Source organism: Arctopsyche grandis, chromosome 10, assembly GCF_051622035.1.
Source record: "Arctopsyche grandis isolate Sample6627 chromosome 10, ASM5162203v2, whole genome shotgun sequence".
In the NCBI taxonomy this organism is placed as follows: Eukaryota; Metazoa; Arthropoda; class Insecta; order Trichoptera; family Hydropsychidae; genus Arctopsyche; species Arctopsyche grandis.
In genome coordinates, this window is record NC_135364.1 from 4326524 (window position 1) to 4342665 (window position 16142).

The window sequence follows — 16142 nt, forward strand, 5'->3', positions numbered from 1 at the left end:
AACTATTGAGTATCGTTCCGGGAAGCGTCACGACCGTGAAAAGCACGAAAATTAGTCATGTCTAGATTACATATCGCCTCTGAAACTTTGGACCTGCCTTACCCACTGCGGCCTTTGAATCATACTATTGGCATTTGGCACGCACCGATATTTACATAATACAAAGCGGGCCGTAAAATCGATCGCCTATCAAGCTTTGACCATCGCTTTCCTGAAATTTCACTTCGATCGTCCAATCTAATTATTTCGATTAAAAAAAAATAATAGTGACCCAGATAGTGGCGAAGCGTGTCGACGGGGAATACCCAGAACTTCAGTGTCGAAACTCGATTAGCAATAGTAAAATTGTTTGCAATAGAACAACCCCGTATCCGTAAAAGGTTCGTCTACACAAATTGAACTCCAGTTTTTCAGAAACGCTTATGTCATATTACCAAAGATGTACAGAACGTTCGCGTTTTATAGAGTGGCGCCAGCGCCCGGTCGATAACTCACTAAACGGTTTAAATATTTATAAACCTAGCACTGTTGATTTTTTTTATTTATTCAGAAAAATCTAGAGACTCGTACTCTTGTTTAGTCCAATTAAAAAATTGATACATCGACTTGCACAATGTTTAAAGTGATTGATTTGGTCACCACTGACTCTTAAATGTGCTAAATGCGATTCTTCAGTACAGTTATGAACACACTTCAAGAATGTGATTCTTAATTGAAAACGGAAACTGTGCTTAGATCGTGAGTTCAATTGGATTCAATTTTCATCAAACGCTCACATTGATATATAATATAATAATTCCTCATATTGATATGCATACATACATATTATATATGTATATACTCACAATTTTGAAGAACAATTATATTTATATAAAAAATAGATGAAAATTAATTCAATATAATTTTGTTTGTATGTATGTATATATGTAGTAAATATGTGAATTTACTTAAGATTTTCCAGCGGAAAACTGTCACAAATATCATTTATCATTTATAATAATAAATTTTTACTTTGGAAATTAGGTACATAAAATATTTTCCTCACTGTTCATTTCTTTATATTATTTTAAGTTTAAGTTTGGACCATTGTGGCATTGCAGCAGTACCTAATGTTCCACAGTGGTGAGAAAAATATATACATATACATATACATACATATATACACATACGTGTATATAAAAATATATACATGGACAAAAAATACATTTATACATAATCATAAAAAACAATAGTATTATAATAATAGCAGATAAAGTAAAAATATAAAATAATAAAATACAAAGTAGGGAATGTCCAATATATTAGAACCAGTCGCAAATAAAAATCCTCCCTGCGAGGCCCAAATGGAACTGAACTCCAAGACAGCGTTAATATCAGCTAGAAGAAGAGAAGCTTGCCTCTCATCCTTGACAGAAAATAATAGTTTGACGTCGTCAGCAAACAATAGACATAATGCATAATGGGCCTAAAATGAATCCCTGAGTTACACCAGATCTGGTGTAACTCAGGGGTTTAAAAAAACCTCTAAAAAAAATGATAGAGATTCAAAAAGACCATATCTAACAAATTGCACTAAGGAGACGAGTAAAAATCCCACTTCGGCTAACTATACATAATTTAATGTAACACCGAACAATAAACAACAAAAATACTGGAGCGGAAACTAATCAATCATTCTCCTAAATTTGACCCACTGAATTCGAATATGACAAAGTTTGTGTTGGCTTCTTCTCGTTTCTGAGATATGGGCGTTTAAAAAAAATGCGTAATTTTTACAGATTTTTGGTTATTAGTCTTTAACTCCAAATCTAACATTGCTAGTATTGAAATCGATAGTCTCGTGTTTTTATTGATGGTGATTTTTATTGCTTCAAAATTAAATAAATACAAAAATATACTTTTTTCCGTAATATTATGAGCTTATTTCCCTAATTTTCACTTTACCACGTATATACGGATTGATTTTTTTATCTAAACTTACTAATTCGAGCTGTAAATAATTTTAAATTGAGTAAAAAAATGTTGTTGTTGCGAGATATAGAATAGATAGCGTATTATTTGATCTCACTTTCACTTACGAGCGATGAGCACCCCGCCCCACCTAGAACATTTCATATTGTAGTTTAAAATCATTTATCGCTCAAATTCGTACGTTAAAATAAAATAAAAATATACTGAGATTAAAAACCAGTCATTGTTAACATAGTGAGATGTAGAATTGGTACAATAAATCCCTGGATTGCTCGAAAAAAAAAGTCTAGGTAACAAATTATACATATTTTAAAACAATAAAGTCACAATCAATAGAAAAACATCTAAATATTAATTCCAATACTCACTTTTGTCACAATACTAGATTTTGAGTTAAAAACTGCAAAAGTCAAAAATCTGTAAAAATTAAGTATATTTTTAAAGGCTCATATCTCATAAACAAGTTGAAGCCAATAAAAATCATTATTATTCATATTCGAATTCAGTAGGTTAAACTTAGTAAGGATTGATTAGTCTCCATTCTGGTAAGTAAAAAAACGCCATTTTTTGTTGCTCAGTGTAATTTAAGCTCATATTTGAAATATAAAATATTTAATATGTATGCTTAAAACATTAGCCAATGACACTAGTTCAAATTGATAAATTTTAAATATTAGCAATGCATACATCTCTCTCACATAAGCATAATTATATATAGGTATATAAAAACGGACGCGATGTATGTACATATGTCTGTCGGTATGTGGGTATGTATGTGGCGAGTGCGTGGACAAGTATGGAGATTTCAAAAAAATAAATTTTAGAAAACCAGGAGTTATACGTTATGCATAGGGATGTGACGTGACGACCGAACGTGTCAAAAAGACGCGGGGTAGTGGGGAAGTGGGGACCTGAACGTCTGATATATGCTCTTGATATTGAGCGCCTGAATTGGAACGGTCGACGTCAGCGTCAGATGTGCGAGAGCGTACACACATACACATATCCATCAAGACACACACACATTCATTCATCACTTCGACGTGGGTGAACGGCGAGCGTATAATGAGCGCATTAATACACGCACGCGGCTATGAATTATCTTACATCATATTTATTTATAGCTTATAATTTTATTTTTATTCATGTATCAATTTCTTTCCGAAACCACCCGTTAAAATCAACGGGCACAACACTATTATTATATATTTTAATATAAGATGTCATATTTAAAAAGAAGAATTAGGACGAAATTACACAGAGAGGCACGCGGCACATGTTTTTATTTAGATACTCTTTAGCACGCAAAATAAACCCAAGCATGCCTAGCCATCCCTGAGGCACGCAGTCCCAAAAATCACCCCCTGGAGTGTTTTCGGTGATATTATATCCTTGTATTGATATAAGCTTGACAGTGATTGATAACGGCTAATCCCATATTAGAATAAATGCAGTAGAAACTTGTCAAAATAATAAGATCGTACGAATTAACAATGAACTGGTAACACCCTTTGTTGACTCTAAGCTAAGACCGCGTGCCGAGCCGTTCATCCCTATGTGTTTTCGCCCTTATAGTAGGTATTCAATGAATAAATATTATTATGGTCTAATATTTGTTAATTATTTTTGGCAGCTCAGAAAACGTAAAACCATTATTAAATATCATATTTGATATATAATACGTATTTGTCCAGTTTAACCGTGAGATATCTTGTATAATAATTTATACAGTTACCTCTATTATGATACGTCTGATAAGTTCGCAAGTGTGACTCACATTCCGTCGAATACAACGAACGAGTCAGACGTGCAGAAACTTTTCCATTAATTACGTTACGAACCATCGTGGAAATTTATAGGGTTTAATATTCTGATAAAATGTTCCATAAGTCATGATTTGCGCGCCCTTTGGAATTATTCAGAACGTGATTGTGTCCGCTTAATTAATCTAAATTTTCCCACAGTATGACAAATTCGCACGAATTCCTACTAAACGGCCTGGATTATCATGAAAGACTATCCTATAATTGATTTTTTTATATATTCCAGCTAAAACAATTTTCCACTCTACAAGCTATAAACCTTTTAAGATTCAAAATATCATATACAATGTTTATATATGTATAATTTAACTATAACTTCGTTCATACACGTTTACTATCAATTTTAACAACATTCTAATCGTATACTTTCGAGATGAACTTTGTCTGTCCTTTCATATGATCTCATTGACACGAATCCGGGTAACCTTTGGCGTTCTATTAACATTTCTGTTTTAACTATTTAAGTAATTTCCGATTTGTACACTACATAGAAAACTAGTGCTATATCCATGCTCGTATTATGCGTAGAAGAAAAACGGGTTTGTATAACAGACTTTTGATTTGTTTACATGCATTCCTATGCAGTATCGTACGATGATAAGGAAAAAGAGATCATGTGATAAGTGAAAGCCATGCTTGCAAATTTCTTACTTCTATGTAAACACCGTGAATATTTGCGTAATTTGTTTTCTTACGTCAGTACATGATACACCCATTCGAATTATATCGATGCAATTAAAATATATGTATATATATATATTAATTATTTAATCTGAAGGATATGTTTCGATCTAGATATATTTTGGATTTTTTTCGCATACATAAAAATTTGGACCAGTGTCCATTATTGAATTACCCTAATGATTATAATGGCATTTGATCGCCGATATAAGAAAATTGCTCTATCCGGCTACAACAGGTTTCTTGGATCAGGTGATAAAGGATAATCGCCTTCTTGGTTTGTTGACCTACCTTTACCACTTAAATCTTAAAGTATACAAATAATGGTAAATAAACTAAGAAATTTGCATCATTTCTTGCAATGATGGGACTTCGCAGCTTTCGCTCGATGCGGATACAAAGCTCGCGTCCTTTGAGTACTGAGGTCACACAAATACCAACCAGAAGTCGCAGGAAGTGACTCAGGCGAATATTTGCGGTCTCAAATGAGCTTTTTAGCAAAAGGAGATTCCTCAATGATTTCCACTCAAAAGAGTCGGCGCCATTGAGTCAAATCACCGACTGTGATCACCATTGTTAAAATTCGAACAGTGAATGTCTATGTGGTGACGTCATCCGCGTACAAAAATTGGATTTCGAAAATTCGGTCGATGTTGATTCAGACCAAGTTTGGCAAAACTGCTAGTATGACGTGGCAGAATCTAAGGACTCATATTTCAGCAGAATCCAATATACATTATCTGTAGCAATTTTGCCCAATTAAATTCTACTGTAGCATTATTTTCACCCTTGATACATACATATATATGTAAATTAGAACACATAAATGATCATAATTTATTTGGTAAATATTAAAAAGATATATGTATATTCATTTTATATCCTCAATCAAAAATGACTTAAAGGCACTCCGGAAAAACCTCAAATTATTATATTAAAAATTTCCAGTCCTGTGTAGAATTGTTACTTATAATGTCAACTCGATAATATACATATATAATATTTACATATATATCAAATTCTGAGGAAGTTTCATGCAATTAATTTTTGCGATTGGTACATGAAGTCATGCTGAGCGGGAAAAATGTATTATTTTACTATGTTTCTCATGATACTACACATTTATTTCTTCTATTATGTACATATGTGTGCACGCTCTTGTTCATTAGCATTTCAAGTGTGATTATGTGGTATATTTAAATAAAAGCATTAATTATTTTCGACTACAAATATAATTTTCCTTATTGGAACGTATGTACATATGTATGTATGAAAAATCCAAAAAATAATGCCTCAATATCGTTACAAAATATTTTTAAAAAGAAATACATAATATTTGTGTTATTGAAACATTTACATTAAATTTGACATTACAAAAAAAAATTATAAAAAACCCCACATATTTTTTAAAAAATAAGCTACAATCCCCTATACGTATTCATGTGTTATCGTTGGGTTTTTTTAATAATTTTTATAATGACGTAATTTTAAACGAAAAAGGTTATCAAGCGAGGCAAGCAATACAAATGTCACCAACCACTTATTATTGCATTAAAACGTTGTTATATTTTGAGAGATAAACTCTTATTGACTTTAAACGAGCGATTCACTCTTATCTTATAAATGGCACACGTTTGGAATATCACCTATATATTAAAAATTCATATCATTTTTTTTTTAAATTTCAGATACCAAATCCAGCAACGCCTCGCAAGCAGAATTAGAAAGGTGAGTTTACATACATACTTCTTTCGATTAATTTAATAGCATAATACTAAACGATGATTTATACAAAATGGTGTTCTAATCACCAATTAGTTGCAATGTCGTTTCAACTGTCAGCGGTTTTCGGTTTTTTTTCACGTGGAAATTAACAATCATGATCCCTTTGATCCTGATTCAGCTCCGGAAACCACAAACAGTTTTATTAGATGGCCATCCCGGCCATCTCGAAATTTTTTCTTCTCACATATTATACATACATATACACCATTTAATGAGTGGACGACCTCAACATTCCGGCGGGTTAGAACGGCGATACGTCTTGTAGGACGAGCGTCCTGTGACAGGTCAAAAACGCTCCCCAGACTCCTAACATCTTCATTATTAGCCTCGCCGACTGAAATGAACACGGAGATAATCGATGAGAATTGGCTTAATTCTAATTTATTGCCACCGTAGACTGTGTCCACTACCTGCAAAATTGATTTAAGTCCGGTCCATTCGCATGTCGGGGAACAAAACGAATGCACGTACGTACGTATTGTGCAGTCGGGTCTGTTGCATTTTAATTTTGAAATATGTCTAAAAAATTAACGACACTAATAACTATATAGGCGGGCCATAAAAATCCACACCTGAAAAGCGGAAAAAAAAGTGAAATAAGCTATTCATAACTTTAATAATAATCGCCGCTGTGGGTCAATCGTTTATACGTGTAGACGTTTTTGTGTGCGCCAAAGACGATTTTATTTTATTTTATTTTTCTTGGTATTCTTTTTTTTATTGTTTTCATCTCGTTTTGTTCTAATTTATACACGAGCGCTTTTTACACTAGCTTCATCTTTTTTTGTGATCGGCGTGCGGTCCCAGCCATAAAGGAATTTCTTAAGATCCTTAAAACTTGTTCTGTCGCCTTTGTACGAAAATTGACTTGTAATTCCAACACAAGAATTTCGATACAATTTTGATTCACATCCTTTGGAAATTCTGCCTACAATATAAAACATTTATTTTAGTAAGCAGTCGATAAAGTAGTTTCTTGATACAATCAGAGAAAAAGATGAATAATTGTCTAAACTGATTTATAAAATAAAATTAGAAATGAAGTTCAATTATTTATTTTTACTGACATTTTTATCAGCTACATAGAAATTGCTATTCAAAAAAACTTACAAATATACAAGATACAAACTTTCGAATTTTAAATACCATTTTCTTATTTTTTAATACCTATGAAATATTGTAATCATAAAATAGTTAATTTGGTATTTTACAAACATACATATATGTACATACATATATATATACATATATATATATATATATATATATATATATATATATATATATATATATATATATATATATATATATATATATATATATATATGTATATGTATACCAAGAAGGCCTAATAGGTAAATCCCAATGCTACTTTCTGGCTAATTACAAATATCAATAAAAATTAATAGAGTAATTTTACGGAGTATCATAGAGATATCTATTGATAAATTTGCATTTTTTTAATGGAAATCTTCGAATTTCAAGATTCTGGAAAGCTCTATGGAAAAATTTGCAGCATTTTTATAAATTAGCGAATTCGAGATGCTATCAACTCGAATTTTGATATATATAGAACAGGGTTGCCAATTTTTTGGAACCGTTTCAACGAAATCAAATAAATTGGCAAACTCTCATAGGAAACGATCGACCTTGGAGTCACATATCCACGATCTACCCAGCAGTACAGTCAGGATTAAACCAATGACTACACAATTGAAAGCATTACATTTGTTGTTATACATCTTATGACACAATTATTCAAATTAAAAAATATACACAGTTTATCAAAACATATATTTGTACTACTTTCATACAAATTTTAGCACACTTATCAATGAGTTATGAGCTTTTAATACTTTTTAGTATCATATGGTACTATTTTCAATTCCGAAAATGTATATTATACAATGTTTTTTGTCAGGATGGCGTATTTTATCTCAAAATTCGAAATTAACGCATTTTATATGCTATTTATATAGAACGTAATAATGATATATCAATGTAAAAAATTTAAAATTATTAATCAGTAGTGGTGCTACCCAGCTTCACTCGGTTAATGGAAATTAAATGAAAATGAATGTTTTTGTCTAAAATGACGAAACAAATTGTATATGTACGTATGTTTATCGATGAGTGTTAATGTTTGAAAATACATAGTACCAAAACGAATCATTCGATTACTTACTGAATGAGTCATTGATATCTTGAAATGAATCAATATTTGTTTTTATTATTAAATTTATTTGAATAGAAAAAAATAAATTTTACGACCGACCAATCACGAACGTCTTTTACCAATCCAGCCAATCAGAAACGAATTACAGACGCAGTTTCGGTTTTATAGATAAGATTAGTACAGTTTCAATATAAACTTATGCTTGAAAACTACCCAAACGAATCATTCGATTACTTACTGAATAAGTCATTGATATCTTGAAATGAATCATCATTTGTTTTTATTATTAAATTTATTCGAATATAAAAAAAAAAATTACGACCGACCAATCACGAACGTCTTTTACCAATCCAGCCAATCAGAAACAAACTACAGACGCAGTTTCGGTTTTATAGATAAGATTAGTACAGTTTCAATATAAACTTATGCTTGAAAACTACCCAAACGAATCATTCGATTACTTACTGAATAAGTCATTGATATCTTGAAATGAATCATCATTTGTTTTTATTATTAAATTTATTTGAATATAAAAAAAAAAATTACGACCGACCAATCACGAACGTCTTTTACCAATCCAGCCAATCAGAAACAAATTACAGACGCAGTTTCGGTTTTATAGATAAGATTAGTACAGTTTCAATATAAACTTATGCTTGAAAACTACCCAAAAGAATTAATAAAATATATTTTCGTGATATAAAAAATGCTTGTATGATGTGATGTCTGTTGAAAATATTCATAGAATAATTAGGCAATGTGTGAAAGCTATTTTTTTTTAATTTTGAACATATATATAGTATTTACGTTCATATGTAGTAGTATAATTTTTATTAAATAGATGTATATATATAGTAGTTGTATATTTGTAGCAATAAAAGCTTTGATAGCATGTTGAGAACCTCTCATTCGACAGTTTCATTTTTTTCCGAGCGGTGCGGTTCCTTTACGGTTTCCGACTGTTAAGCTAACAAGTCTAGAGAATGGGTTGTGATTGTTATGATTAGGGTAGAAAATATGGTAGAAGATGAATGAAACTGGAAGAGTTGGACCTCCACCTCACTTCACCGCAACCCCCCTCTCCCCTGCTCCGAATTCGGGCGGTGTGTGTTTGTTTGCGGTTTTGATGATTTGTATTTGACCGTGTTTTAGTTTTTTTGCTTTTATTTTGCGTTGTTCCGACCCTCCTGGCGTATTGCGAGAGCCGTGAGAGGATGGATGCCACAGGTAACCGAACCGATGTTTAAGGTGATAATTTGATAAAATGGAAATATTAAACGGGGCGCCCTTTGTGGGTTTGGCGGACCGCAAAAATATTTAACCAATAATTCGCCACGGCAATTTTAATCATCGCAGCTTGTTTGCTAACCGAAAAATACCTTTAGAGTGAAAAAAATGTACCTTTGATTAATCGGCTTTGAGAATCCTGTAGTTTCTCTTGTAGAACAAATCGTTCAGTATTGGAAGCTGCCCTCTGCCATCAATGCCTGGACCGTTTCTCATCTTCATACGATAATTCTTCCGTGTATTCCTCACATCGTCTACGATCACTAAAGTAGATTGATTTTGTATGATATGATCTTCTCTATTTGGAAACACAATTGGATGGTCTTTGTAAAGATCTAAAAATTCCCTCCATTCTTTCATCAGCTCTGGATTACGATTAAGCGATAACTTTTCTTTTGTAAGCTCTTCGTGCGGATAACTTGGTCCAATTTCGTAATCTACTCCGATCATTTTTCAGTCAAAATACTAGTTGTGTTATAAATAAATAATTTAATTCAGTTGAAATAAGACCAATGAAAAAATATGAAAATAAAATAAATGAATGTCGTTAATTTAAAGTACAAACAAAATGTTTTAAATTATTCAAATATATATATATTGAACTTTTCAATTGCTGAGAATAAGAGCGAATCATATCATTTCTTTATTTAAACTTGACTTAATTGTTTAGTCATTTTTAATTAACCATGTCGCTATACCACTCATTCATTTCGCTGCAATTTTGCATGCACCGATTCTTATGGCGAATCTGAAATTTAACCAGAACTATTTAATGGCGTGACGTACGAACTTGTGGTTTGCGAACGTGACCTACAATATATAATAAATAACGATAACGGCAATATATTCCGGATATCCTTACAATGTCAGATTGCCGTTTAGATTGGACGTTTTGAACATTTGATTCGAATCGAAAAACTAATACATTCGAAACGTGTCAAAGTACACAGCTATCGGACAGACATTTAATAGAAATGACTTATTCTCAGGTATGGCAAACATTGATAATGTACATAATTGTCGCATAATTCGCATTGCATGAAATCCTCATGCATTATTCATGCAGGTGCGATTTACAACACAATCACCCGACCGGTTCATACATATAATAGATGATCGTGTAAAGAGACGATATTGTAATCATCGTTTGTTCTGATTTGAAAAAAAAAATAACCTTTTCTGAAATATCTACATACATGGGGTTTATATACTGAGTAGTTTTGTCGTCATGCATAGATGACATATTAGTAATTTTCTTTGTTAAAACACATTAAAAACCAATAAAATCAGTCTAACTTTTATTTCATATATATGTACATATGTACATATACGACCTATCAATAGAAGATGTACCTATGATTTAGTTGTGTACTTTAGAATGATAAGATATGAAGATATATAAAAATACATAAAGAAGCATTTCTTCGTTTCCCGTATAGGAACGAGTATGGGTATTACCCATATCTATACCCTACTATTTTCCTTTTGGTCATACTTGGGTATAATTCCCTTAAAATTCGGAGAAACTTCTCAAAAATTCGTTTTGATCTCCAGCTTCTACGTGGTAATAATACATTATGCCCACGTTGCCGGAACAGTTAGGACTTTATGTCCCTAATAATTATGTGCGTGGTAGACATCATCATTTGATGGTTGTACCTCCTGCTCGCACAGTTCTTTATCGGATGGTTCCTATTCCAAGAGCTATCTGACTTCAATGAAATCTTTGCTGCTGTTCCCGAATTTGATATTTTTCACCTCAGTGAGCGTAGGTTATCGGAGATTATTTTAACTTATTTGTCTGGTAGCTTGCACTCATCATTATTTTCATAATTGAATTTGATGTATGAATGGAATTTGATCTTCTCTGTCCCATTTTGGTCTCGCAGGGATGTTTTGTATTTGCGGCTGGTTATTATATACATATGTACATATTGGTGTTGGCTACAGATATAAAACATTCCCTACTATGTATTTTGTTATTTGATATTTTTACTTTCTCAGTGGCGCAACTCTTGCAATGTCACAATAGTCCAAACTTAAACTTAAATAAATAAATTATATATGTTGATATATTACATATGTATATGCCTTTAAAATAAAGATATATAAATCCGAGATTATCTTAAGAGATAGCAACAATACTTGTATCAACGATATTGCGTACTTTAACGATGAGATTAACAACAGATTCATTTATACGGCACTTCATACATATGTATGTAGAAAATTCATATATTTTTAGTATACTCTAATAATAAAAATGTATGAATTTTCTACATACATATGGACCAAGTGCCGTATAAGCGAACTTGTTGTTAATATCGTTGATGTTAACAAAACAAATGTACAATATTAGCAATCACTTGAGGAGATACGTTTTAATTGTGATGGCTCATTTGAAATATGTGTGGATTTGTAAGGAATTTTCCGCTTACGGTACCTATTTTCCGATCGACCGATTCCGGTATTGTCTTTGATATATTCATTCGGATATAATTTGGCGATCTCCTTTGTCCAGTGATTGACCCAGAAGGCTATACACAATTGGTCGGCGTTCTCTCATTCGGTCTATATTTTATTTTGGTCTGCAGATTAAAATTACGAGTTGTCGAGACGACTTTTTTGTGTGACCGGTTCGTTTTGCATAATGCACCGAGCAGACGGGTGCCTTGACACATATATACCGATCTCGAGAGTCTGCTGAGCTGGACCGACATGGTCTAAGAATTCGGAAACGGATGGTGAGAATCGCGCCGGTGAGTCAGATACGTGTCTCGCTCCTCGCTGGTGGGCAAACGGCTCGTTTTTGATCTGAAATTGACCGAAAAAATATTAACAAAAAAATGATTAGGTTAGTACGGGTGTGTGTTTTGTGCCGACCAATTCATAAATCTTCTTATTAATTTAATAGCCGCGTGTTTGATGGGGAGAAAAAAATTTTTTTTTACGTAGTCAGTCGCGTAATTTATTCTAATGAACGTTTGTTCTTTTTGCGCCGAACTCAGATTACAAGGCGGCAAAGCCGAAAAGAAAATCACCTTTCCTTTGTTTGATATGCTGAAAATCGGTTTTAATTAAACGTCAATTCATGGCTAGTTTGCTTGATGGGATTTATAATCAGTTTGGATCTTATTGCTCTGCTCTAATTTGAAGTAATAAGTGTATCAAGTAGTTTTTTCTAATGTGAACATTTATTATAGTTATGACGAGTTTTTAATCAAGGAATATGTTTAATTGGTCAGTACTTTAAATCCTTTTGGTCAGCTATTGTAATAAATCATCAGTAATTTTATATTATTTTTTTAATTTAGTTATAATGACCTGAAAAGTAGCCGCCCCAATTCATTGTAACGAGCAAAAATAATATATGTTAATTTTAAAAACAAACAAGGATGGATAATAACAGGAAAATTAAAGTAAAAAGGAATACAAATACAAAATAAAATTGACGGTATTTGAAATAATTCATCATTTCATTTTGACAGTTGTATTACATACATATATATGTATTATATGAAATGTCTTTTTACAAACCTCTTTATTAAAGAAGAAAAGCACGGCATTTGCTATAATACATATTTACTGAATAAACTGATAGATAAATTTTTACAGTTGAATTAAATTTTGACTAGTTGGAATATATCCCGTCCAACCGACGCAAGTTAATTCTTATGGCTAATTACATTCCAATTGGTCAAGATATATTACAACTGAAAACACACTTTGACTATAAGTTGGCACTATGTTAGATGGAAAGGTTAAGTTTTTGTGAAAACATCACTCGATTAGTAAATTGAGTTGGAAAATCACAGTTTTTTTTTAAACACAATCTAAGAGCCATCTTAATAAAATACTCATTACTAAATATTAACCATCATTGAATTCTAAAGAATTAGTAAAAACATTAGAGATGTTAAAACTCAACTTTTATATTACAACTGGCTTACATTGTTGAAAGTGTATTTGCAATTGTAGAGATATAATTTACTAGTTGACTTGTATTCGAAATTGAATTACATAAAACGCCACTTGAAAATAGACTTCGGCTATAACATATGTAAAAATGTACATACATACATATGTATGTACATAAAGAGACCATTGATGTATTGCTTAATTTCATTGTACATTTCGTTATAAATTAAAAATTAATGTATATTATGCCGCATTTGTAAATTTTCTGTTGATGGATTTGTTTACGCTAATTTGACTTTTTACCGCTTTTTTTCATTTATAAATGGGGAAAAATACATTTAAATATATCTAAACAATATTTAAAGATAATATCGTCTTATAATACTTGAGAATTTTTATGCAATATTGAGATAGGCAAATACTGATAAATAAACACTTTAAAATTAGAATTTTAATATCTTGAAAATTTTTTCAACATAAGTGTTTTACGATTATAATTTTATTTATTTATATTTTTAAACGCTGTTTGTCTACAAATATTTAAAATAAATATATCACGAGTATAAAGTAAGAAAATATAAATATTCAAATTAAATAAAAAAAACATTTTGTTTTTTGTTTATATCATCTTTTATTTTCAAAAGGTGTGCTGTTAAGTACACCGCTGAAAAAATGTCAGTTAATTTTCACTTACCATTTTCCTCGAGTGACACAATATTTTATTTATTTGATGTATTTCGTTCGTCATCTACTTAATCTGGGTGAGTTTTTACTCTATCAATATACTGCATACTTTCCTCAAGAGCACGTATGAGCATCGTACATATATACTTTTTCCATACACATACATATACTTGATCTTATTATTTTTCCTGAATAATATTAATGTGGTTCGATGTTGATCGAAAAACAAACCTAATCGTAATCGCAACATCGAGTCATCGACCTATAATGACCGAAAGGAACCGATTTTCGTCGGGCACATCAAGCGAAAATATAAGGAAATAATTACGTCTGACCCTAAGATGCGGTTTTTTTCGTACTGTTACAGTATTATATATTATAGATTGCGTTACTAAAGACTTTTGGACTGTGATGAAAAAAGCTTCACCGCGGATGTGGTAAAGCTATCCCACGGATGGTAAACCGCGTTATAGCAAATTTTCTGCTTTGAATATTGCGCGTTTTGCTCTGATAGTTCCTGGTTTCTTCAAATTTACATACACTCATCTCTGTGCCGGTGAAATTGTTTCATCTTTTGACACTGCCAATTTGCGGTCAGGAAAAAATCGAATGTGGAAAGCCATGCTAATTTTCCTCCTTTTATCCCACTTATATGTATAAATCTGTTTCCGAAGTTCTATTATTAGAAGTACACTTAATACGCCAATTGGATCAATGTTTTGCTTCAGTCATGTTCAAATAATAATGACACAATTGTTCGCGTACGTTCTGTTCTCTATTGAATGTAAAAATCGACGATCTTTGTTCTTTTGTTAGCACACATTAGGATATTTGTCCTGTGTGTGCTAATTTGTAGTTTTATGAATGAGTTTAAGTTTTATTTTTAGACATTCGTTAAAATCATTCGTAAAAAATTGTTAAATGCCTATTTTCTTTTTAATTTCTCAACTTTGAACATTTTTTCCATGCAATAAATAACTCCTTAATCACATTTTAAATACATAAATATGTACATACATAGATACATACATAGAAGGGACTTTCATTAATTTCATTTTTTTTTTATTATTTACAAATTATTAATTAGTTTATATCTATACCCAATAGGCTGTATTTCATAAGTATTATCATCATATTTCCAAATTCAATAATGTTATAATTGAGATTATTTACATATAAAGGAAGGAAAAACCCCAATGACACTTTCTCATAAGCTTTTAACGAAGATTCTCTCACTTTTCTCAGAACCGAGCGGTATGATTTATATTACTAAATTAAAAATTAACGCTTTAACTTACATATAAGGTAGCACATGACAGATTTACTCTACAAACAATAACATTTTCTTACTAAGAAAATCATATCCTGGAGTCTCTTAAAAACTTTTTATATATTGTATGTGAAGCAATATATGGTCATTTGATTTGTATTCGATGAGTTCATCTGGTTGAAAGTGACTAAAATTGTGGTAATAGAGCTTTTGCCATATATTGGTACTTTTTCTCAGAATCGAAAATAAAATTTTATGTTTTAGAATATTTAGGAAAACTTAGTATACTATTTATAATAATATTTGATAAGCGATTTTTTTACCAGATGCAGGGTCGTAGGTTAAAATCATAAGATTTGTTAGATTAATGACTTTAAGATTCGACTATGCAAGAAACTTGATGAATATTCGGATGAACTGACTTTTGACAGAGTTTTCCGGCATTTATTGCTGAAACTTCACAAAATTTATTTTTTTTAAATAAATCTTGCAAAATTTTGCATTTTTCTTATCTTGTTTTCTTATCCCTTTGAGTGCTGACGCCTTT

At 31.4% G+C, this 16142-nt stretch overlaps 1 protein-coding gene across 1 annotated transcript in view; it reads left to right on the forward strand.

Moving 5' to 3' along the window:
- LOC143918082 (uncharacterized) overlaps nt 1-16142 on the forward strand; it is a 74143-nt gene that overhangs the window by 11823 nt on the left and 46178 nt on the right. Inside the window, exon 2 of the mRNA XM_077439779.1 lies at nt 6164-6203. The gene's annotated coding sequence lies outside the window, so the exon portion shown is untranslated. The remainder of the gene's footprint in view (nt 1-6163; nt 6204-16142) is intronic.